The sequence below is a fragment of the Mauremys mutica genome, chromosome 2 (assembly GCF_020497125.1).
Source record: "Mauremys mutica isolate MM-2020 ecotype Southern chromosome 2, ASM2049712v1, whole genome shotgun sequence".
NCBI lineage: Eukaryota > Metazoa > Chordata > Testudines > Geoemydidae > Mauremys > Mauremys mutica.
In genome coordinates, this window is record NC_059073.1 from 251,693,825 (window position 1) to 251,719,585 (window position 25,761).

General features: G+C 40.9%; 1 protein-coding gene across 3 annotated transcripts in view; it reads right to left on the bottom strand.

Moving 5' to 3' along the window:
- Positions 1-25,761, bottom strand: part of CDK14 (cyclin dependent kinase 14) — a 543,410-nt gene that overhangs the window by 303,941 nt on the left and 213,708 nt on the right. The gene's annotated exons all lie outside the window — the stretch shown is intronic.

Consider the following 25,761-nt stretch of genomic DNA (forward strand, 5'->3'; position numbering starts at 1 on the left):
AAGCAGACATTATTGCTAAAGGAGGATTTGGATTCGGCGTTAACACACCCATTGATGAGGCTGACTGGAGAGGAAGCACTAGTTTCAGCAGTTGGGGGTTCAGAAGACAGCAAGTGAGTGGGATAGAAGCAACAGTGTGTAGGAAGAACAGGGAATGAGGGAGGAGGCGGCACACATGAGATTTGGCGGAGAAAGGGACCTGGAAACAGGAAGAAAGGCTTCAAGAAGGTGGGACATTTGGGAGAAGGGAAACTGCAGCACACCTAGATCAATATACTGCTTTAGAATTTCAGCTTTCTATTTCAAAGACATGGGAGAATGAAAGATTACCAGGTTTGTTTCCTATAGATGAATCAATGAGACCCCAGTAAAAATTTCACAGAAGAGTTCCTCTGCACGTATAAAAATCAATCTGAGGAAGAATCCAAACAGACTGCCAACTCTTAGATGAAGCACCTTGGAACCAGGACTGTCTCTTATTACATGCATGTACAGTGCCTAGCACAATGGGATCCCGATCGTGATTGGGTCTTTTGGATCCCTTGATGTAGTTTTCACAAGTGTGGGTATAATACATCATCTGTTTGATTAAAAATATTCAGTGGATTTATTTACGAAGGCTTTTGACAGACTTGTGACGTGAGGGATTTTTTTAAATGTTAACAAGCAGAGAGCACTGTTGTACTTCACTGATCTTAAAATGGACTGTGTTTTAAATGTAAGCTACTCAGGAGCCATAGGGCTGCCATACAGGTCTAAATAAATACTCTTTTTTTTTTAAGTAGTACTCAAAATTTTAGAAATGAAATACACAATGAAAAATACTCTATATAACAAGCAGATTCCTCGAAAGAGGATACATCCCTGAACCTTTTAGTGTCACAGAACTCATTTTTTTAATGGTCCATCTCTACTTTATATTACACCTATGAGGTAAAAAAGGCTAATAATGTTTCTCATAAAGGCTTCAGGAAGCCCTAGAGATGAAATGAAATTGCATTTGAACAATATCGATTCCTAAGCCAAGGTTTTAGGTTACAAAATGCCATGGTTTTATTGGTCTGCTTTAAAGCATCCTATTGCTTGGTAGTAAGAAAATGTGTGCTTCTGTTTATGTTTCTCTAGAACTGTAAACAAAAGATTGGGTTTTGATCTACAGTGCACTAATGAAGCACCCAAATTTATTTAAAAGCACTAGGCTGACAATTTAAGACTGTAGGCTGTTAATTTTTGCTAGTAATCATAGGGCAAGAAAGAGGTGCTATTAAATCTTCCATTTGAGCCCTTAAATCTTTAGGACAGCTAGTTTCTCTTTCATTGCTCACTGTTAATGAGATCAGGGGCAGAAATGTATTTTCACAGACTTTCTTATGTTAACAAACTTACTAAAATTCTGTTCCTAAAATTTAGGAAATTTTCACTGTCTCTACACCAACTAAAATCCAAATTTTGGATCAATCAGATTGATTTGGATTTATTCTAGGTTTTGGAAGGTACCTTTGTAAACCTGAAGTTTCCCTAATGGTAACATTTCTTCACCTGGAGATTATTTCAAAATAAATTCAGATTGACACCAATCGCACACATTGAAGATTTGACATGTTAGTAGTTGGAGTGCATGCCATGCCATGCACATTGCTACTGCTGACATATGCCATGCAGTAATATGCCATGTCATGCCAAGTCATGTTTTGCACTAACATGTCATGAAATATACAGTCTAAAAAGATATAATCTCAAATTTCAAAATGAAAATTTTGTTTTGAAACAATTTTTTTTATTTTTCAAAACATTTTAATGATTTTTTTCCAAAATGAAAGGCAAAAAAAATCAAAACAAATTTTCATAGAAATTGCTACCATTTGGAAAGGTTTCATTTTCAGCAAAATCTCATTTTCCAACAGGAAACTTTCAATTTTTTTTCAACCAGCTCTATTCTAGGGTACACGTCATGCTTTCAAGCTTTACTCTGCAACCATGAGGACTAAAAAAAAATTGTTAAATTGAAAGGTGAGACATTCATGTAAGTGTCTGATGCCAGGAGCTACGTCCACAAGAAAAAGATGCCGAATATCATGATACTTAAGATACAACTGCAAAATTAGCAAAACTGTAGCATGCCTCGTTTGCCTACTTGCACAGCAGAATTCCTCTAGTGACTCTCTTTTCTTCTTCCAATCCGCCACTAGTTAGCACTTGCCTTTTCTGCTCTTCTCCCTCGTCCCCTCCCTGACTAATGAGTTTCTGTCCCAGTCTTCTACCAGTTCCACCTCCACCAGCTGCCAGCTGTGTTTCCCTTCTCTTTCCCTAGTATGCTCTCAGTCTCGCCAAGCTTCTCCCAAAAGAAACCATTATTCTTGATATTTTGCACATTGCATCTTGTACCAGGGTACATTTTTTCTGGGAAATTTGGTAAAAACTCCAGTCTGAAGTTTTTAATCTCTGAAGGCCTTCAACATGTTTATTTTGAACGTTATCAGACTGTCAGATGTAAGTATCCTCACAAGCTGGTGTAGCGGCATTCTGATGGGTCTACTGAAGTGCCTGACTTACTACCACAGTGGGGAATGGAGCCACACATACATGTAAATGGTAGCATTCATAGGCCTGTTCCATGGCTAACATTTCCTTTTCAGGTTGTATTTTTGTTCCATTGGTATCAGGCATCTGCTTTCTAAGACACAATCATATGGACCTGGATGCATGTTCAGTGAGCATGAGATCCCATGGTGCTAGGACCACCCACTATTTCAATATACAGATCTGGATTGAAATGCACTATTGTCATGTGGAATATAATCAGTTCCCTTGATTTTTATCCAGTGCTCTCTGACATGTATTGGACCAGAATGTGATATTCCTTGTTTAATAAGTTCCTGCGGAGGCACAATTATTGTTGAGAAGTCTCTGATGTAACCCGCACAGCAGTTAGTCATGCCGACAGAGGACAGAACTTCATTAGCATCTGTGAGTACTTGTTGCTATCTTAATTGCTATGACCTTTTTTATGTTAGGGTTGTGTTCCCCTGGCAGAGAAAGTGAACCTCTAAAATTCAGTGGCTTTGTTGAGGTCATACTTTGATTTATTCAGGATGAGGTGATGTGCACCAAATCACTGGCAACCAGCTTTAAGGGCTGCATCAGATTCTAGCAGGGTTTTCCCATAGATTAAGATGTTCTCACTCTAACTGGAGAGACTGTGAATGTGTTGAGTGATCTTCAATGGTATCTTGAAATATTTTTGCAGAACATGCTTTAAAAGTTAGTATGAAAAGGCTGATAAAAGCAAAGTGTGTTGAGAAAGTTTCCAGATAGTGAGATTCAAGAACCTCAAGATGGTGATAGCTTCTGTTGAGATCAAGCACCATCATTCAGCACATAACTAATATCATTAATCAATCATGAGATATGGTTCTCCCATTGTATCATTCACAATATTTTGAAGGCTCATTACCTTGCAAATTTCTTATTTTGCCAGGTTCCCTAGAAAAGTTACAGTTTGCAACTCCAAAGGAGTACAAACACATGCTTGCACACATATCTTGCCCCTTATTTCATGTTTAGAATACAGTAGCAGGGTACACTTGAGGAATCTCATTCTCCCATGTGTGACACAGGGGCAATTGCTGTCAAAGTAACTAGTGTAATTTTACACATCACAAAATTAAAAAGATGCAATTGACTTCAACAAGATTACTTGCACGTGTAACGCTAGGCATGAGCTCAATTACTTTGCTGAATCAGGGCCTAAATTGTGACTTTAAGATGTTCATATTTAAGAAGCTCAGAGCCCTTAAATGACTGGCCTTTACATACTTATAAATAAAAGGAACATAATATCAATATTAAAAACAATTTTAAGGCACATGAATGGAAAGGAAATTAAACTTTAATTAGTATATTAATGACATAGTGTGCTTGCACATTTATCATAAAATCAGCATTTAGTTCTATTTTCTCCCCACTAAAATATCAGTATTATTTGGTTTACAAAATAATTTTTAAAGGAACGTACACATTTCTAAAATATTTCTAAGAACTTAGTATTTGTGTTAATGAAGTGTTAATTTAGTTATTGGGTGGATAATATTAACCAAATCAAATTGTGCAGATGGTATCGACGGAAGAAGCTCTACTGTGAAGAAATGTGAGTTCACCCAACCAAGAAGAGGAAGAGCATCTTTGCGCACCAACTCACCATCCTAGTGAGAAGGACCTTAAAATACTTTAAAAGGGTAAATGCATGAAAAAAGCAACCCTAACAGAAGGCTAGATGAGGAGCAGGGGAGAGACAGAAAATGACAATACAGTCAGAGAAGCAGCAAGAGGGAAATCAGTGGAGGAATCTGCTCACCATTTTAGATGTCAATACACAAATGCAAGGCATATGGAGAATAACTGGAAGTATTGGAAGAACTGAAATTATTAGTACATCAGCAAATTATGACTGACTTGGCATCACAGAAACTTCCCAGGATAAGTCTCATGACTGGAATATTGACATAGAGGACTACAGCTTGCTCAGGAGTGAAAGGATAAAAGAAAGGAGGTTACCTTATACATCAAGAATATACATACTTGTTCGGAGGTCAAGAAGGCAGCTATTAGCAGACCAGTGGAAGACAAAGAGAGAGAAACAGGGGCAATATCATGACAGGGGTATACTATAGACCACCAAACCAGGAGGAGGTAGTGGATGAGGCATTTCTAGAACTAACCACAGAAATATCAAAAACACAAGATCTGGTAATAATGGGAGCCTACCTACCCAGACAACTGTTGAAAAACTAGTACGGCAAAACAAAAAAAATCCAATAAGTTTTTTAAATGTATTGAGGACAACTTCTTGTTTCAGAAAGTGCAAGATGTAACCCGGGGGGGGTGAGGTGGGGTGGAGGAGGAAGTCATTTTAGACTAGATTTTGACTAACTAGGAGGAATTGGGTGCAAATCTGAACGTCAAAAGTAAATTGGGTGAAATGACAGATTTGATGGATCTAAGGAAAGAAAGGAGTGATAGAAAAAAATTAAGAACAATGGACTTCAACATTTGCTTTTTTTAAATCAGAGACCTGGTAGGTAAGATCACATAGGAAGAAAATCTAAAGGAAAAGGGAACCTGGTAGTTTCTCAAAGAGACAATATTAACAGCACAACCGCAAACTATCCCAAACCAAAGGAAAGATAGAAAAAATAATAAGAGGCCAATATGGTTGCATCAAGAGTTCTTTAACTACCTGAAAATCAAATCCTACAGAAAGTGGGAACATGGATTGATTGCTAAGAAGGAATACAAAAGAATAGCACAAGTATATAGAGACAAAATCAGAAAGGCTACGGCACAAAATGAGTTACACCTAGCAAGGGATGTAAAAGCCAAGAAGAAGTTGTTCTTTAAATTCATTAGGAGCCAGAGAGAGATAAAGGAAAGTGTAGCTTCTCTACTTAGCAAGGAATGTGTGGGGGGGCTAAGAACAGATGACATCAAGATGGCTTAGATGTTTAATACCTATTTTCTTCAGTCTTCAATAAAAGGTTAATAGTGGCCAGATATTTAACACAATATTAACATTAACAAGAGAGGAGGAACACAAGCCAAAATAGGGAAACAACAGGTTAAAGAATATTTAGATAAGTCAACAGGGGCTGATGAGATTCATCCTAGGGTACTTAAGGAGCAAGCTGAAGCAATCTTAGAACTGTTAGCAACTATCTTTGAAAACTCATGAAGGATGGGTGAGATCCCAGAGGACTGGAAAAGGGCAAACATTGCTCCCTTTTTAAAAGATAGGTACTAAGAGGATCTGAGTAGTTATAGACCAGTTATCCTAACTTCAATACCTGGAAAGATACTGGAACAAATTATTAACCAATCAATTTGTAAGCACCTAGAGGGTAACAAAGTTATACGTAATAACCAGCATGGATATCTCAAGAACAAATCATGCCAAACCAACCTCATTTGACAGGGTTACTGGCCTAGTGGATGGGGTGGGGGACCAGAAAGAATAGATGTGATGTATCTTGATTTTAGGCAAGGTTTTTGATACAGAGCAACATCACTGTCTCATAAGCAAACTAAGGAAATGTCATCTAGATATAATTATAAGCTGGGTACACAACTGGTTGAAAGACCACACTCAAAGAGCAGTTATCAGGTGATTTGCTGTCAAACGGCAGGAATGTATCTAGTTAGATCCCGCAGCCATCAATCCTAGGTCTGGTATTATTCGATATTTTCATTAATGACTTGCATAATGGAGTAGAAAATATGCTTATAAAATTTGTGGATTACACTAAGAAGGGAGGAGTTGCAAGCACTTTGGAGGAGGATATTAGAATTCAAAATGACCTTAAATTGGAGAATTGGTCTGAATTCAAGATGATGAAATTCAATAAAGACAAGCACAAAGTACAACACTTAGGAAGGAAAAATCAAATACACAACTACAAAAATGGGAAATATCTGGCTAGCTGCTAGTACTGCTGAAAAATATGTGGGGGTTATAGTGGATCTCAAATTGAATATGCGTCAACAAGGTGATATAATTGTAAAAATGGCTAATATCATTAGAGGTATATTAACAGGAGTGATTTACATAAGAGCTAGGAGATAATTGTCCCATTCTACTCAGCACTGGTGTGGCCTCATCTGGATTACTGTGTCCAATTCTGGGCACCACACTTTAGCAAAAATGTGAAGAAATTAGAGAGAGAGAGAGAGAGTCTAGAAGAGAGCAACAAAAATGATAAAACATTTAGAAAACCTGACTTATGAAGAAAGATAAAAAAAGCTGGGCATGTTTAGTCATGAGAAAAGAAGACTGAAGGGAGACCTGATAACAATCTTCAAATATGTTAAGGGCTGTTGTAAAAAGGATGGTGATCAATTGTTCTCCATGTCCACTTATGGTAGGAGAACAAATAACTGACGATCTGCAGCAAGGGAGATTTAGGTTAGATATTAGGAAAATCTTTCTATCAGGATAGTTAATCTCTGAAATAGGCTTCGAAGGTTTTTAAGAAAAGGTTGGATAAACACCGGTCAGGGATGGTCTAGATATACTTGAGAAATCATCAAACTGAGACAGGATCAAGGTCCCTTCCAGCCCTACATTTCCATGATTCTATATAGGGAAGCTTAACCTAACAATATTTTAAAATATTAAAATTGCTTCTGAATTTTCTTCCTCTTTTCACCATGAGGATTCACCGAGTCTTCATAAATGCTTTTGAAAATACTGTGGGTCAACATGCTTAATGCGTCTATGAAGTTAAACTGTAAATACTGTAGCTGTTCAGAGAGAAAGGTGAATGAGATATAGCACTTGCATTTTCTATATTAAAATCATACTTTCACTGCCTTGTTACATACCTGCATGAAAATATTATTTTAAAGTCTGGAAAAAAAGATTTTCTTTTAAGACAGTTTACAGAGGAGTAATGCAGTGCGCTTATCTTATAGTGAAAATAAAATATTGAAGCACAAATTCTTTCCTTTTCAGTTTCAAAGAATCTGGATACTGTAATAACTGCAGTCCCAATTTTACAATGAGATCTGCCTGGGTACAGCAATTCCTCTGCACAGAGCTCCTTGTGGGACTGGAGCCTATATTATCTCAACCTTGTTATGCATGCTAAAGAAGACACCCTCATGCTCTTCTTAAGTTCACTGTAAAGCAAAAAAACAAAAACAAAAAAGTCCTGATTGTTAAAGCTATCAAGCACCTGCATTTCCCATGGACTTCAGTGGGATATGTAGCTGCCATAGACTTTTACCCAGTACTTCTAATTGAGCTAGAGCATATCTTTAAGGAAGACGTTCAATCTTCTAGCCAGAGCCCAGCTGTGAAGGTGCCCCAACTTACCCACAATCAAGGCAGTGAGGATTCTGCCCCTCTGATCCCTACTATTTGGTCAGACTTTGAAAGGAAAATATGCATTGCCCTCAAATCTTTTCTTCTGCCTTTATATGGATTTATCCTTATTTGTGCCAGCAAGCCAGCAGCATGCCTGCACTCATGAATACTGATAGCTTGAATTTTGTTTGTAAATCCAAACTACAATCCTCAGCCTCTCCATTGCCTTGTGAAATCATGCATTTTTGATTATGTAAATAAGCCTCTGTTTTATGAACAGAGCCTCAAGTGATTCAGATGTTGATTCTTTTCAGGAATCTTGCTGTGAAGCCAGTATTTCAACCATGTCGGTTTCACAACCCAAAGTAAATTTTCCTGAGAAACATTTAATTGCCTAATGAAAAAAAGTCTTCAAGACCATAAATATATGGAGCCTAGATTACCTGGAGAAGTGTCAGAAGTTCTTCATACCACCTTGCCAATGCGTTTTAATCTTGCTTTAGGGAGACTCTCTCTCAGATTGAGGAGGCATTTCAATCTCCATGCCCGTTCAGTCCCTATACTCTCTCCTGATTGCCAACAAGGGCATAAATTGTAAGCTTTTTTATGACCTATCCCTTAAGTACTGAGCTCATACAACCTGACACCAAATTCAATCATCCAAATACTTTCTTTAACAGAACTATGTGAAATTTTTGAATGAAAGTTTTTCCATTGAAAAAATAGCCTTTTCTAAACAAATTTTGTAGCAAAAAAACTGTCAACGTGTTGAATTTTTTTTCTGGGAAAATGTCATGCTTATTATTTATATGGAAAATTTTATTAAAAGATCTTGTAATAGAAATACATAGATTTTTGGTCAACAAAATGTTTGATCGCCTATTAATAACATTTTTGATAAAAAATAAAAAAAATGTAGAATGGGTTCATTTTGAATGCTCCCAAACAAAAACTATTTCAAATTTTATCTATTTTATTGTGAAATTTTTGTTGTTTTCACATTTTTCAACCAGCTCTGCTTTTATTTATTACAGTAACTAGTGGTGTCACGGTTTCTTTTCAGGTTAGAAGCTGTGGAAAGTGACTTGGGGAGAAAATCTCTGCAAGGATTTTCCCGGAGAGTTTTTCCCAAATAATATAAACTAACAGGTTTTGCCTCCCCCAGGAAAGTGCCAGAGGATTTTTCCCAAACCTGGTAGATCCTAGGGGATCTAAAGGGAGGCCAGGGATATCTGTGCAAAGACCCTGTGCTTCCACACCAATGCTGGGTCATGGTGACACTCCTACCCACATCTCTCTGGTGGGGTGGCTCCACTGGAGTTCCACTACCAGAGACTTGACTCTCCCAACTGCAAAAGCCCCAAAGGAGCCCTTGGGGTGAGGGTATACACACACACAAACTATAATATAACTGGGGGCTTAGTGTCTACTCTAGGTAAGATCCACAGGGGGTGAGGAGGGAATGATTTATAGCTCCCTCTGCCCCTGCCCCCTCACCCACACAGATCCTGGACCAATGCGGATGAGTCCACTGGATCTGGATAAGGGAGCTCAGCCCACTCCTGCATGGACAAGGGGAGATCTGCACATGGATGATCTTCTCCATGTGTGGATACAGAAGGGGCAGAAGTGGGAGGGGAAGAACTATCTAGCCATTTAACTGAATCAGAACAAGAAACATGAATACATTTAGCCTAGTGAGTGGGTCCTTATTTACAAGCCACAACCAGCTTCACTCAGTTTTTGGGTTTAGTCTCCAATTCAGCTCCAGCGCCAACTGCTGCCACAAAGTATGTTCCAGACCTTGGAAGTGCAGTAACCGCCCAGTCACCACAGTGTTCAGTGTTGCATACGCCACACTAATGACTTTCAGTCACTACTGACCTGGGCTTGTACTTAAACCAGTGACCCAGAGTGAAAGGCTCTGGCATCCCATTACTGAGCTCTGACTTATCCAGCTCCCTTCAATCTCAAATGTGATCAATTAACTGCTTGTGATTTATGGTGTTTATTCCTATTAAAATAATGTGGATATTAATTTTCATTGCTAAAAAGTGATTGAAAAGACCATTATTTAATTTAAAATGTAACTCTTCATATTGGTTGTAAAGCCTGAAAGCAACAACTTTCTTTGTGCGGTATGAATAGGTACCAATATGAACCACATATTTAACTCTATGTAGCCCTCTCTCCGACACCATCCCTAGGGTCTCCAGGAAAGCAGCTCTGACAATAATCCAAAGGCAGCAACTGGGAAAGTGAAACTAAAATATTTCCTGGGCTACCCTGAGTCTGTGGGAAAACTCTAGAGAGGGAAAAGACAAGCCCTATCCATGGCCCTGAAGAACCAGTGTTTAGCTGTGACTTTGAGAGAAGATCTATTTCCTATAGTTTGAACTATAAATGGCTGCTTCTTCCCAACAGGATGAGTTAGTGATGTTGACTTCACTATGGTGTCATCACGTTGCTGTAAATTCCATGATCACAGTGATGAAGGAGCAGACTACCACAAACACCATCCAAATCATTTTATTTAAACTTGAGAACCAGCACACACTGCAATCTCAAGGATATTGAAATTAAAGAATAGGTCACACAAGCAAACAAGAACTGATTCTTTACCTCCAAAAAATGGTGGCAAAACCAAAAAGAGAAACAGGAACGGACTTATGCACTTCTGGGTTTCCTGCCTTCCTGATCATCGAAAGCCTCATTCTGGAAAACACAGCCCCTTCTTCTGTGAAGCAAATTTATTCTCCCTTTCACGTAAAAGGGGTTTATGTAGGTATTAAGATAGAACAGTGTCCTGGGTTTGGAACAGGATTATTTACTGCGCTCAGATGTGGTGTTCTTCTCAACTCTAGACCACAGGTGGGCAAACTATGGCCCGCGGGCCACGCCTGGCCCACAGGACCATTCTGCCTGGCCCCTGAGCTCCCAGCCAGGGAGTCTAGCCCCTGGTCCCTCCGCTGCTGCCCTCCCCTCCCCTGCAGTTTCAGCCACCAGTGCTCTAGGTGGCGGGGCTGCAAGCTCCTGCCGGGCAGTGCAGCAGCGTGGCTGGCTCCAGCTGGGCGTCGCGGCTGCCAGTCCTGCTGCTCTGAGCGGCATGGTAAGGGGGCGGTTGGGGGACAGTCAGGGGACAGGGAGAAGGGGGCATTGGATGGGGTGGAGGTTCTGGGAGGGGGCAGTCTGGGGACAAGGAGCAGGGGGGGTGGATGAATCAGAGGTTCTGAGGGGGTAGTCAGGGGGCGGGACGTGGGAGGGAGCGGATGGGGGGAGGGGTCAGGCTGTTTGGGGAGGCACAGCCTTACCTACCCAGCCCTCCATACAGTTTCACAACCCCGATGTGGCCCTTGGGCCAAAAAGTTTGCCCACCCCTGCTCTAGACTCTGCTTATATATAAAGAAGTGACTAGTTCCACTTTATGTAAAGTTTTTAAAGGAGAATGTTGTAGTTTGCATGCTCTGTAATGAATGCAAAAGCAAAATGACAATACACCAACAGATAAGGGCTAAAACATGCTCCTTTGTGTCATCTAACACATACACACAACTTGCCTTCATTGCTATACCTATGTCTGATGAGCTCAGTGTGTCATGCCACATTGTTGAACAACTCACGTATGAAATTTGCATGCGGGAGACTCATTATAGGCCTTCTCTGTATCAAGAATGCAAAGTATGTATGAAAATACTCCAGTTATTTCTTTATGAATAAGGCCTGTAGTTAGGAAGCAAACACATTGAGCATGGGAAAGGTTTTATCTTTTGGATACCTTAGTGTGTGGCTGCCACCTCAGTTTAGCTATAAATTGTTTCTCATATGCAGGACAGAAAGTGTCATTTACTTCCCTGCAGCCACATGTGCCAACTCTCCTTGATAGCAGGTGTTCTCTGTGTTAACAAAGGCTAGTATGCGACCCTTTGAAAAGGATTTAGCCATGTACGTTACCCACTTTTTAATACAAATTAACATGTATATGATGCACAATAGTAACACATCTCCCTAAATCATTCAGAATACTGTGCCTTATAAATATCTCATTTGCCAGAGTCTTTCACGCACTGTGCATTGTGGTAATGAAAAAGGAGGCTCCTCAACAATATTTTACATTTACATACAAATCAATGTTTTCTGCCTTCTTTTCAGCAATTCAGAATTCCAGCCGTGCTTAGTATTCAGAAGCCACAGATGACTTTTTTTTTTTTTTTTAATATGAGAGTTAGAGAGTTTGTACCCGGAAAGCAGACCTCTCTTTTGTGCTTTTATTTTGAAATTTGTCTACCTTTAATAAATCGCAAATCAGTTCTGATGGGACACAACTGTGGCCTGTTATGTTTTAACGTACATAGAAGGCCCATGAAAAAGCTAAAAGCTAAGTCAACTGGTGCAAAAGCTGAATTGCCATATTGTTCAGATATCTTGGAGGCTCAGGGTACAAAACTGGGAGAACAAAAAAAGCATTCAAAGAGATTCTGACGGAGATTAATACTACCTCTGATACTAGTCAGTGCACAAGCACTGCTCTGAACAGAGAGCTAACTATATTGTTGCTCAGATTATTATTTTCACACATAAGAGACATGGCAAAGGACCACGAACTTGAAAGTCCCCTAGGATTAGAGGACACAACTACACAAGACTAGAAGCTTTGCACACTGAGTGGTGTCAAGATCTAATTTTTTCACATAGACCATGGATCCACAGGAATTCCTGGAGTGGTCATCAGAAGGTCCCTTCCAGTCCAAGTAAGAGCAGCATAGCCGGCTTTTATCTCTGTTTCAATCAGCATCCTGCCAGCACCTGCACCCTCGAGTCCAGGCATTCTCAAACTTCATTGCACTGCACCCCCCTTCTGATAACAAAAGTTACTACATGACCCCAGGAAGGGGGACCAAAGCCTGAACCCACCAGCCCAGGGGGAGGAAGGGGCAAAGCTCAAGCCCCACTACCCCGGGTGTCAGGGGGGGCAAAGCTGAAGCCCAAGGGCTTCAGCCACAGGAAGGGGGCCTATAAGTTGAGCCCCACCAGCCACAGCTGAAGCCCTTGGACTTTGGCTTCAGCCCCAGGCAGTGGGGCTCGGGCTTTGGCCCCGAGCCCTAGCAAGTCTAAGCCAGCCCTGGCGGACCCACTTTGGGGTCCCAAGCCACAGTTTGAGAACTGCTGCTCTAGTCCCTCAAAAGAAGGATGGGCCACAGAGTGGAAAGCTAATGGGGATCTCAGCAGAATGGACATGTCCTCTAATTTTACGTAGGCTTTAGCCAGTATACAAGACGACTAAATCCGAATATTGCTTAGACTGCCTGTTCCCTCACACATTTCCACGTTCACAGGCCAATCATGGACCACACATCTTTAGCAAAGAGGTTTATGGCCAGGTCACTAGGGAGGGACCATCCTGCATAACTGCCTTTCTGGTCCATGGGCTGCAACTGCAGCTTTTCCACATTTTTCTCCCCTCCATGTTGTGCAGCACTGGGTGGGGATGGGGGGAGAGAGGCCAAACTTAGGGGCTAATGAAAGCCATTTCAACAAAATCAAGGCTGAAGGAATAGTTCAGATGTCTATATTGAACGAGAATAGGAGAAAATGTTACAGTTGTCCGACACAAATGGCTACAGTAAGACAACAGAGAACTAAAAAATCAACTAGAAAGCCTTGGGATTCTGATTTGAACCAAAATCATGAGACTATTTGGCATTCTAGAGGGAGGAGAGACAGATGACTTCACGGTGTCCTGAGTTAATGCATTTGTCATGTGCTACATTTGGAACAAGCACAAGATTCCTTATACAGCATATTCGAAAGGCATGTCAAAGAAACCAGAACATCTCCTCCAAAGGAAGCAGGGCTGTCTGCAAAAGCCTTATCATATTTTAAAGTGACAGAGGATGAGGAGAAGATCCCAGCCACTGAAAAGAAGTTCAAGGGCACTTAAAGAAAGTCTCAACACATTCTTGTCTTTCTTGAACTGAGCCCAAGAACACAAGCCAAAGGAAGGTCACGGCTTTCACTTTAAAGAGCGTTAATGATTAAACTGGTACAGCTAGGTACTTCCTAGCCAAGCCGTGGGTAAGATATCCTGGGGGAGGAGGGGAATACATCTTCTGGGAAGTAGATTTCGCTATGAGAAGCTGGAGAAAAATACAGCTCAGACCTTTCTGACATACCTGAGCCTCTCTGATCTGATGACAGTTCCTCATTGAGTTTGGAGAAAAACATGAATGCTGCACGGGGCCTATGAACAGCAAGAAGCCTGGAAAGGAGTGTGAACGGATTCTGTTCACTCTCCACTGCTTCTAGCAAACTGAAGAGAGGCTGTACCATTTCATCGGCACATTGGAAACAGAGCATTGCATAGCTTGGAAAGGCTGAAACCATGTGACATGATACTATAATGTCCTCATGCAATGCATCCAAGCAGGATTGGAAGCATAGTCAGAGGGGAGCCATGTCGCTCTTACATGCCGGCTGATGGCAAAAGAGGCAGGCATTTTCCTCGGTGATGGCCAGACACACACTGTTAGGTTTATCATCTGCCTGTTTCAGTCAGTCACTTCACTAGCCTCTCTCAGTCACATGGTTTAGAACAAAATTAAGAGAAAATATTGCAAAAACTGCAAGGGGGAGGGGGAAATACAGCTGGGAGAAATTATGGGGGGAAGGGGAGAGTTTGGCAAAAAAATTTGACCAAATCTTTTTTTCTTCTCCCCCAGGTAAAAATGCACATTTGACAATACCTAAATAGCTTGAATTCATGTGAATTTCACCAACTTGTTTCAGTCAGAACAAACCCCCCCAAAAATGGCAAAAAAGTTGAAATGTTTCCTCTCAACATTTTCAAAATCAAATGTTTCAATTTGAAATAAACTTAGGAAATTTCAAGACAAAGTTATTAAAAATGATTTTAAAACAAAAAAAGTTTGAAATGAAAATAAAATACTTCATTCTGCGTGAAACAAAATGTTTAATTCAGCCTAAACCTTTTCTCGCTTTCTGATTTGCCAAAAACATTTTAAAAAATATTTTTGGTTCAATCTAAAATGTTTTTTTGTTTGTTCTTTTTGTTTTTCAATTTTTTGGAATTTCCAGAGAACCATAAAAATCTTACTATTTACCCAGTTCTGAAAGGGAATTTTGTGCATGTATGCCCATGCTCCAAGTAACTGCGATCCAAACAAACTTCTCTCTCTGGTTATAAACAGAACATGAAATTAAACATGAATGAACAGTAAAGAATGATCCTGAATTGTCAGGGAGATGGACTGCATTACCAAATTCATTTTCCATTTCTAACTTCTATGATTAATGGTAGTAGTCCAGTAAACAATAGGCCTAATACCGTTACTCTTCCAAACAGTGCCATGAGATCTTTGCTAACTAAAGGTTGTTAAGACCCTGTTTTATTAATCAGCCAGAAGTCAAAAGCTGTAAGAGCACAGTACTTTCTATACTATGTTGGGGCACTGTTTCGGCATGGTCTCACGAGAAAGGCAACTTATGAGTCCCCAGTATAATTTCCTGGGGTTCTCTTCAAGATGGCAAGGATAAACAGTAGATAGATATATATTAGTAATAATAATAGGGCTCAGCTTTTCCTAGACGTGATAGCTGATGAATTCCTTCATCAAGTAGTTGCTGAACCGACGAGGGGGGATGCCATTTTAGATCTGATTTTGGTGAGTAACGAGGACCTTGTTGAGGAAATAGTTGTAGGGGACAACCTTGGCTCGAGTGATCATGAGCTAATTCGTTTCAAAATAAATGGGAGGATAATCAAAATTGCATCTGAGACTAAGGTATACAATTTCAAAAGGGCTAACTTTACTAAATTAAGGCAACTAGTTAGGGAAGTGGATTGGACTAACATATTTAGGGATCTAAAGGCAGATGACGCCTGGGGTTACTTCAGGTTGAAGTTGCAGGAGTTGTCAGAGGCATGTATCCCGAGAAAGGGAAAACGGCTCGTAGGTAGCAGTTTTAGACCGAGCTGGATGAGCAAGCGTCTCAGAGGGGTGATTAAGAAAAAAACAGAAAGCGTACAAGGAGTGGAAAATGGGAGGGATCAGCAAAGAAACCTACCTTATTGAGGTCAGAGGGTGTAGGGAAGCAGTGAGAAAGGCAAAGAGCCGGGTGGAGATGGACCTAGCGAAGGGGATTAAAACCAATAGCAAAAGGTTTTTTAGCCATATAAATAGGAAGAAAACCAAGAAGGAAGAAGTGGGACCGCTTAAAACTTTAAACGGAGTGGAGATTAGGGATAATCTTGGAATGGCACAATATCTGAACGAATATTTTGCCTCGGTCTTTAATGAGGCTAATGAAGGGCTAAGGAATAGTGATAGAGGGACTGATGGGAATGAAGATATGGGGGTAGACATTACGGTATCTGAGGTAGAAGCCAAACTTGAACAGCTAAACGGAAGTAAATCGGGGGGCCCGGATAATCTTCATCCTAGAATATTAAGGGAATTGGCGAGTGAAATTGCAAGCCCGTTAGCGATGATTTTTAATAAATCTCTAAACTCGGGGGTTGTACCGTTTGACTGGAGATTAGCTAATATAGTTCCTATATTCAAGAAGGGGAAAAAAAGTGACCCAGGTAACTACAGGCCTGTTAGTTTAACATCTGTAGTATGCAAAGTCATGGAAAAAATTTTAAAGGAGAGAGTGGTTACGGAGCATGAGGCCGATGGCAACTGGGACAAATTACAGCATGGATTTACGAAAGGTAGATCGTGCCAAACCAACCTGATCTCCTTCTTTGAGAAAGTAACAGATTTTTTAGACAAGGGAAATGTGGTGGATCTAATATATCTTGATTTCAGTAAGGCGTTTGATACGGTACCGCATGAGGAATTACTGGTTAAATTGGAAAAGATGGGGATTGAAATGAAAATCCAGAGGTGGATAAGGAGCTGGTTAAAGGGGAGACTGCAGAGGGTCGTATTGAAGGGGTAACTGTCGGGTTGGAGGGGGGTTACCAGTGGAGTTCCTCAAGGTTCGGTTTTGGGTCCGATTTTATTCAATCTATTTATCGCTGACCTGGGAACCAAGAGTAGGAGTGGGCTGATAAAGTTTGCGGATGACACCAAGTTGGGAGGTATTGCAAATTCGGAAAAGGATCGGGATATCCTCCAGGGAGATTTGGATGACCTTGTAAACTGGAGTATTAGTAACAGGATGAAATTCAATAGTGAGAAGTGTAAGGTTATGCATTTAGGGATGACTAACAAGAACTTTAGTTATAAGCTGGGGACGCACCAGTTGGAAGTAACGGAGGAGGAGAAGGACCTAGGAGTCCTGGTTGATCGTAGGATGACTATGAGTAGGCAATGTGATGTGGCCGTTAAAAAAGCTAATGCGGTCTTGGGATGCATTAGGCCAGGTATTTCTACTAGGGATAAGGAGGTGCTAGTCCCGTTATATAAGGCGTTGGTAAGACCTCATTTGGAGTATTGTGTGCAGTTTTGGTCTCCCATGTTTAAGAAGGATGAATTCAAACTGGAACGGGTACAAAGAAGGGCCACTAGAATGATCCGAGGAATGGAAAGCCTGTCGTATGAAAGGAGACTTGAGGAGCTCGGTTTGTTTTCCTTAACCAAAAGAAGGATAAGAGGAGATATGATTGCACTCTTTAAATATATCAGAGGGATAAATACCAGGGAAGGAGAGGAATTATTTCAGCTCCGTGCTAATGTGGACATGAGGACAAACGGATATAAATGGTCAGTCAGGAAATTTAGGCTTGAAATTAGACGAAGGTTTCTAACCATCAGAGGAGTGCAATTCTGGAACAGCCTACCGAAGGAAACAGTGGGGGCGAAGGACCTCCATGACTTTAAGATTAAACTAGATAAGTTTATGGAGGAGATAGGATAACGGGCTTAGTCAATAGGTCAATTAAGTGCCACACTGGTAATTAGTACAATGGGTCAATGATAGGATATTGTTAGCCTTTTTCCAGAGGGTATGGCTGGAGAGTCTTGCCCGCATGCTCGGGGTTCAGCTGACTGCCATATTTGGGGTCGGGAAGGAATTTTCCTCCAGGGTAGATTGGCAGTGGCCCTGGAGGTTTTTCGCCTTCCTCCAAAGCATGGGGCAGGGGTCGCTTGCTTAAGGAGTGGGTGGATCGGCTTATGTGGCCTGCATCTTGCAGGAGGTCAGACTAGATGATCATAATGGTCCCTTCTGATCTTGAATTCTATGATATATATCATATATCATATAAAATAAGAGAGAGCGAGAGAGAGAGAGCGCTTTATAGAATCATAGAAATTATGGCTGCTTTAGAGAATCATAGAAACATAGGGCTGGAAGCGACCTTGAGGGATGATGTAGTCCAGCCCCCTTCTCTGAGGCAGGACAAAGTACACTTAAGACATCCTAGTTTGGCATTTGTCCAACCTGTTTTTAAAAACCTCCAATGATGGGGATTCCGCAACTCTCCTTGGAAGCATATTCCAGAGCTTAACTATCCTTATAGTTAGAAAGTTTTTCCTAATATCTAACCTAAATCCCCCTTGCTGAAGATTATGCAAATTATTTCTTGTTCTACCTTCAGTAGACATAGAGAGTAGTTGATTATCATCCTCTTTATACAAGCCCTTAAAAAAAATTGAAGATTTACCAGTCTTCTTTGCTCAAGGCTAAACATCCCCAGTTTTTTTTAACCTTTTCTCATGGTCAGGTTTTCTAAACCTTTTGTCATTTTTGTTTCCCTCCTCTGGAATCTCTCCAATTTGTCCACCCTTTAAGGAAGATGTGGTGCACAAAACTGGACACAATACTCCAGCTGAGGCTTCACCAGAGCCGAGTAAAGCAGAACAATTACCTCCTATGTCTTACAGACGACACTCCTGTTAATGTACCACAGAACGATATTGACCTTTTTCATAACTGAATCCCAGTGTTGACTCAGATTCAATTTGTGTTCTATTACAATCCTCAGATCCTTTTCAGCAGTACTACCACCTAGACAGTTATTCCCCATTTTGTAGTTGTGCATTTGATTTTTCCTTCCTAAGTGCAGTACTTTGCACTTGCCTTTACTGAATTTCACCTTATTGATTTCAGACCAATACTCCAATTTGTCAAGGTCATTTTGAATTCCAATCCTATTCTTCCAACTTCATAAAATGCCTCCCATTTTATAAGCAAATTTTTCACTCCATTATCCAAGTCATTAATGAAAACATTGAATAGTACTGGATACAGAACAGACCCCTGCAGGATCTCACTAGATACATCCTCCCAGTTTGACAGCGAACTATTCATAACTACTCTTTCAACCAGTTTTGCACCCTTATCTTTGCATCTTATAGGAATTTCATCTAGACCACATTCCTCTCATTTCCTTATGAGAATGTCATGTGGGACTGTGCCAAAACCATTACTAAAATCAAAATATATCTTGTCTATAGCTTTCCTCCACCCCCATCCCTTCAGCCAGTAACCTTGTCAAAGAAGAAAATTAGGTTGTGGTTTGGCATGATTTGTTATTGAAAAAATTCATACTGGCTGTTACTTACTATCCTATTGTCCTCTAGATGCTTACAAATTGATTGTTACTATAATTTTACCAGCATTTTTATAAAATTGTGTTTTTCATTTTGTATCCGATAACTGAACATACAATGAAATAATACATTGATTTCTGTAGGAAACCCAAGAACTGTTAAGCTTCTGTGTGTTTTCTGTTTAGTTGCCATTTGGCATCAATTCTCCAGAGAAAAAAGTCTGATGGAGAGCTATTTTGTAATCTTGAACTTTCCAAGTTCAAAGAACAGGCAGTTTGTGTGGTTTGTGGCATGATATGGGGCTTGGACAATTCTCCTGGAAATCTCTAAGCTTTTAAACTTTTATTTTTTTGGAGGACACAAGACCTCAATGGATGAGAATGAAATATTTTGTGCCATTGCTTCTAACCCTCTTGACTAAAAATGAGCTAAAGCTTCACACAAAAGAAACAATGAAATGTAGATTCTAATTCTTTATAAAGGAAGTACATTTTTGTATTATATTTTTGCTATTTTTAGCTTTTGTAACACACCAGTAGATCAGATTGTTGATGTCCATAATACACCACTAAGGAAAGAGTGGAAGGCGTCATAAATGAGACCATATATTTGAATACCTAGCTGTGTAGTCGAAGTCTTACACTTTTTCTTTCTATTTGCAATAGAATGTGTTCTCTGCCCTCTTGTGTAAATCAAAAAATGTTCTACAATTATTCAGACCTGTAACCAGTACCAAATACATACTGTACTTATGTTAAAAGTTCCTTAGGTGAATGCTTACCCATATTGAATCTTGAAGTGCAATGTCAGTGGTAGGATACGTCTCACGTGTGGAAGTATTATTAGTGTTTTGTAATGCAGTAGCAACCCGGGGTCCCATTTAAGACTGGGGGCCCATTACGCTATGCAGCCCACAAACACATATACATACAGGTAAACGCAGTCCGTGCCCTATAGAATTTATCATCTAAATCAGTGTTTCTCAAACTGTGGGTTGGGACTCCAAAGTGGGTATCGACCCCATTTTTATGGGGTCACCAGGACAGGGTTAGACTGGCTGGAGCCTGGGGCCAGAGCCCAAGCCCCACTGTCTGGGGCCAAAGCCAAAGCTTGAGCCTCACTGCCTGAGGGCTTCAGCTCTGGGCAGTGGGGCTCAGGTTACAGGCCCCCTTCCTGGGCCTGAAGCCCTTGGGCTTTGGCCTCCCTGCCTGGGGCAGTGAGCCTCGGGCAGGCTCAGGCTTCGGTCCTCTCTCCTGGGGTCATGTAGTAATTTTTGTTGTCAGAAGGGGGACGTGGTACAATGAAGTTTGAGAACTCCTGGTCTACATTATGTATTATATAGGGTCCTATCAAATTCACGGCCATGAAAAACGCTTCCTGGACCATGAAATCTGGTCTGCTCCCGTGAAATCTGGTCTTTTGTGTGCTTTTACCCTATACTCTACAGATGTCATGGGGGAGACCAGCATTTCTCAAACTGGGGTCCTGGCCCAAAAGTAGGGTGACCAGACAGCAAGTGTGAAAAATCAAGATGGGGGTAATAAGAGCCTATAGAAGAAAAAGACCCCAAAATTGGGACTGTCCCTATAAGATCGGGACATCTGGTCACCCTACCCAAAAGGGAGCTGCAGGGGGTGGGGGGTCACAAGGTTATTTTAGGGGGTAGCAGTATTGACACCATTACTTCTGAGTTGCCTTTCAGAGCTGAGCGGCCAGAGAGCGGCAGCTGTTGGCCAGGGGCCCAGCTCTGAAGGCAGCACCCCACCAGCGGTAGCACAGAAGTAAGGGTGGCAATACCATACCATGCCACCCTTAGTTCTGTGCTGCTGCCTTCAGAGCTAGGCAGCCAGAGAGTGCCAGCTGCTGACTGAGGGCCCAGCTCTGCAGGCAGCAGCACAGAAGTAAGGGTAGCAATACCATACTATGTCATCCTTACTTCTGCGCTGCTGCTGGTGGAGGCTCTGCCTTCGGAGCTGGGCTCCCAACCAGCAGCCACCGCTCTCCAGCTGCCCAGCTCTGAAGGCAGCGCCGCCACCAGCAGTGCAGAAGTGAGGGTTGCAGTACCGCAACCCCCTTTACAATAACCTTGCGACACCCCCAACTCCTTTTTGGATCAGGATCCCTACAATTACAACACTGTGAAATTTCAGATTTAAATAGCTGAAATAATGAAATTTACTATTTTTAAATCCTATGACCACGAAATTGACCAAAATGGACGGCAAATTTGTTAGGGCCCTAATTATAAAAATTGGATTACTAAAAATAAAGAAAAAATGAGCAACCAAAGCTAGGTGAAAATTAGACAAATGCAACTTTCAGGATTGAAAAGAAGTGATTTAATTGTAAAAACTGAGAACATTTAAGCAATTGTTATGAAATACATTTGCTTCCTTGATGTTTGGAAAGGTATATCTCAGGAACAGTAAGTGACTTGATATTAAAATACCAGGATTGTGTTTAATTAAGAATAATCAATTAAGTTAAACACAGCAAAGTCAATATATATATGAAACATATGAAAACAAAGGACAAGGATAACATATGAAAACAAAGGACAAGCAATGTCATAGAATATGAGAGATGGCCAGCCTGGAGATGAAATAATTTTAAGAGCCTGCCAAAGAAAGGAACTTCACAGTATATGAGTTAAGTTCACAAAGAAAGTTAGTCATTAGGGTTAAGAATGTTTGTCTAAACACATACATGGGAACAGAGACCTACAGAAAAGCCTTCATATTGATCATGAAGAATTTCAATTACCCAGATAACAAGTAAGGTAAAATTGTGGAATGATCAAGAAAAAGTTTGTTTCTAGAAGTAGTTTCCATTACACAGTTCAACAGCCAATCTAGGAGATCAAAGGTTCTGCTAAGCATATTACAGGAAATTAAGTGGGTATTATACATGAGATAAAGGTTGAGCTGGTGAACTATTACATGGGTTGTAGTGATTTTAATATGATCTTTTTTTAGATGCCTCTGATATTAATACTTCCACACAGCAACAGCGATTGCTATATTGAATAAACTTGAGCCATATTTAACACAGGGAAATATACATTGGCTAATGCAGCTTTTATAAAAATGACTTTATATGAAAATACACTAAGTAAATCATTCCCAGATCAGCTGATGTTTGCAACAGGACATTCTAGGCCAAATTCAGAAGGGATGAGGGAGGTGATAAAATCTACACATTGGTATGCAAATTGCAGCGCTGCAAAGCGCCAGTGGGGTCAAAGCCCCAGCGCTGGGAGCGCAGCTCCCAGCGCTGTACGTTATTCCCCACAGGGAGGTGGAGTACGGACAGCGCTGGGAGAGCTCTCTCCCAGCGCTGGCGCTTTGACTACACTTAGCGCTTCAAAGCGCTGCCGCGGCAGCGCTTTGAAGTGCAAGTGTAGCCAAAGCCTGAGTTTATGTAATCCACATGCCATGTAATCAAGGTGGTGATGCAGGTTAAAGGAGTGGCCTATTTGAACTCACACCTACTTACACCTGCTTGCTAGCTGCTTTTCTTACTACTTTACATCTTCTCTCTTCTGGCTCCTTGGAAGCAAATTAAATTAGCTTTGACTCAGTGAGCTAACTTCAGAGGTGACAGGGACCCAGCAATTTCATGTCAGTAAGCAAGTCTGCAATGCTAAGGTAGCGTAAGACAGGGCAGGGAGAACGTGCAAGTTAAACTTACTTCTGAATTTGGCACTATGACTTCAAGCAAGAACAGAACAGATGAGCTCTTGTAGACATGATCCTATTTTCATGCAAATGTACCTCTAAGTCAGAAATGGGAAAAGGACGTATAGAAAATGTATGCTGTTGACAAAATTACTCTCAGTCTCAAAGTGTTTTCTCTGAAGTTTTCAGGGACATGACCAAATGTATAATTACAATTCTCTGCTTTTGTGGTGTTCTGCTTATTTATTTTTTTGTTCCTCAGTTATATTTACTGTTCTTTACTTTGCTCTCTTCCCTTTTTTCCCAACCTCACTTATTTTTCTTCCCCCAATCACATTGTTTTAAAATGCTTTATTTTGCTGCATTTCTTAATTTAATCTTTTCCCCAGTTGCTTTGTTTTCCTTTGAGTCCCATTCTGTTGCTGTCACAATGGCAACAATATGCTTCTCTACACACAAGCCAACTACAAAATTCCCTCAGCATGAGTACTGCTCAAGATTTCAGTCTCTGACTTCCCCTTAATTAGCATCACACAACATTCTCCAACAGGAGGAACACAATGCAGGAAGTTTATTTCCCCCCCCACAGCTGCATGATGAGAGATGTTAAACAATTAATTTACTCCAGTTTTAATTTACAAATTGCTGGATTTTTGCCTGAATTTGATACACTGATGGAAAATTAGAAAATAGGGCATGAGTCAGCAAGAATAAAAACTGTCTGGCTTCCACATCATGAAAAACTCTGGAAAGAAGTCTGTGTGTATAACTTGCATGCCTGCGAACAGTCCTCTGGCTCATGAAACACATTTTTGGCTGGATTAGATCAACACTACTATGCAAATAAAAACTGAAGTATAGAATTTGACCTCGTTAATAAATTGTAGCTTCCTAGCTCCTAGTCCAAATTCTAGAGCTGCACCTTTAATCAGCAGATAGAGACAAAGAAAAACTCTTCAAGCAGGTTTAAGTAGCTCAGAGGCTCCCAGCCTCATCACTTTTTAGTCTAAAGTGTATCAGGCCTCTCCAAGAGTTCAATATGAAGTATTTATTCTACCTTCTATTTTTATTTCTATACCTAGAACTACCGTATATATGCCTAGTACAGTTCTGCCTCAATACTGAAAAGATTATCTTCCGTTACATTTTTCAGTGTATTTTTCTATCCTTTTCTGGTTCTAAGCTAAAGTTTGCATTCACCAAAAAATAAAAAATACACTTTTCCCTTTCCTCTCCCCCACCCCAAACCACACACAGCTTCCATGTCACACAAAAGCTACAGAAATTGATTTCCATGTGGCATCCACAACCCTATATGAGGTTCCACCGCCTAGAAGACAGGAATATTTTTAAGAAAAATCTGTTGGGCCTTGATCCAAAGCCTGCTGAAGTCAAGGGAAAGATTCCTATTAACTTAGATGGGCTCTGGATCAGGTCCCAGTAAAGAAGAACACACATAATTTGAAGCATGTAGGAAGTCCCATTGAAATCAGGCAAGTGCTCATGCTTCAAGTCTTATACATGACTAAGTGCTTTGTTGGATAGGGGCCTTGGAGTATTAGCATTTCAAGTCAGGCTGTTTGTGGGCTTCTATATGCTGGAAAGTTTTCCTGTTTTAAATTATATGAATATTAGCTGGGCTGACCGGGGCTGCCAAGATCCCTTTTCAACCGGGTGCTCCAGTCAAAAACCAGACACCTGGCAACCCTAGATCCAGGGCCCCCTGCGGGGCCACGAGCAGGTTTCAGAGGGTCTGCCGAAATAAACCAGAGAGCAGGGCTGGCATTAGACTCGCTGGAGCCCAGGACAAAAACCCAAAGCCCGAGCCCCGCTGCCTGGGGCTGAAAGCTGAAGCCTGAGCAACTTAACTTCGCAGGGCCCCCAGCTGCCTTGCTTGCTACCCTCTAACACTGGCCATGGCTTTTAATCTACTGGATAGGCAGAAAAACAGTTGTTGTGGCACAGGCAGGCTGTGGAATTTTTATAGCATGTTGGGGGGGCCTCAGAAAGAAACAGGCTCAGAACTCCTGCCCTAGGTAACAAGTGAAGATGAGTATGATGATCATGTCTATTCACTCTTTAAAAAGTTGGGGGGGGGATTTTAAATATCCGCAGCTCAAAACAGACACGGGATGATATTAACACTGGAAATGGGAATCATCTTACATATGCTCCTAAATATCAACATGGTCTCAAGAGCAAACTGTTTAGAAGTCAATAATACCAATTCACATGATATTTGTTTGAAAATGTTACATATGTCAGATGAATCAATGAATATTATTCTGGCAGCACTACAAATACAGACCACGCAAGTTTCCTCACACTAACCCATCAATTGGCACCTCGCCCATCGTGGAAGGACTGGTTAGTACAGTCTTAATGCTTATGCAACGATGTATGGTCTGTTCTGCTGAGACTGATAAGTGTCAATTGGGCTGGTGTTTTGATGTGCCATGAACCTTTCTGCCCACCGTAGGAACTGCACTGGGACTGTCAAGATATTTCATACAGACCACTGACCAGCTGTATCAGAGCTTGCTACCAACCTGAGGCTTTGTCTACACTGGCACTTCGTCGGCAAAACTTTTGTCGTTCAGGGGTGTTAAAAACATACACACACACACACACACACCCTGGATGACAAAAGTTTTACAGACAAAAAGCGCCAGTGTGAACAGTACCACTTGTGGGGGTGGTGGAAGTG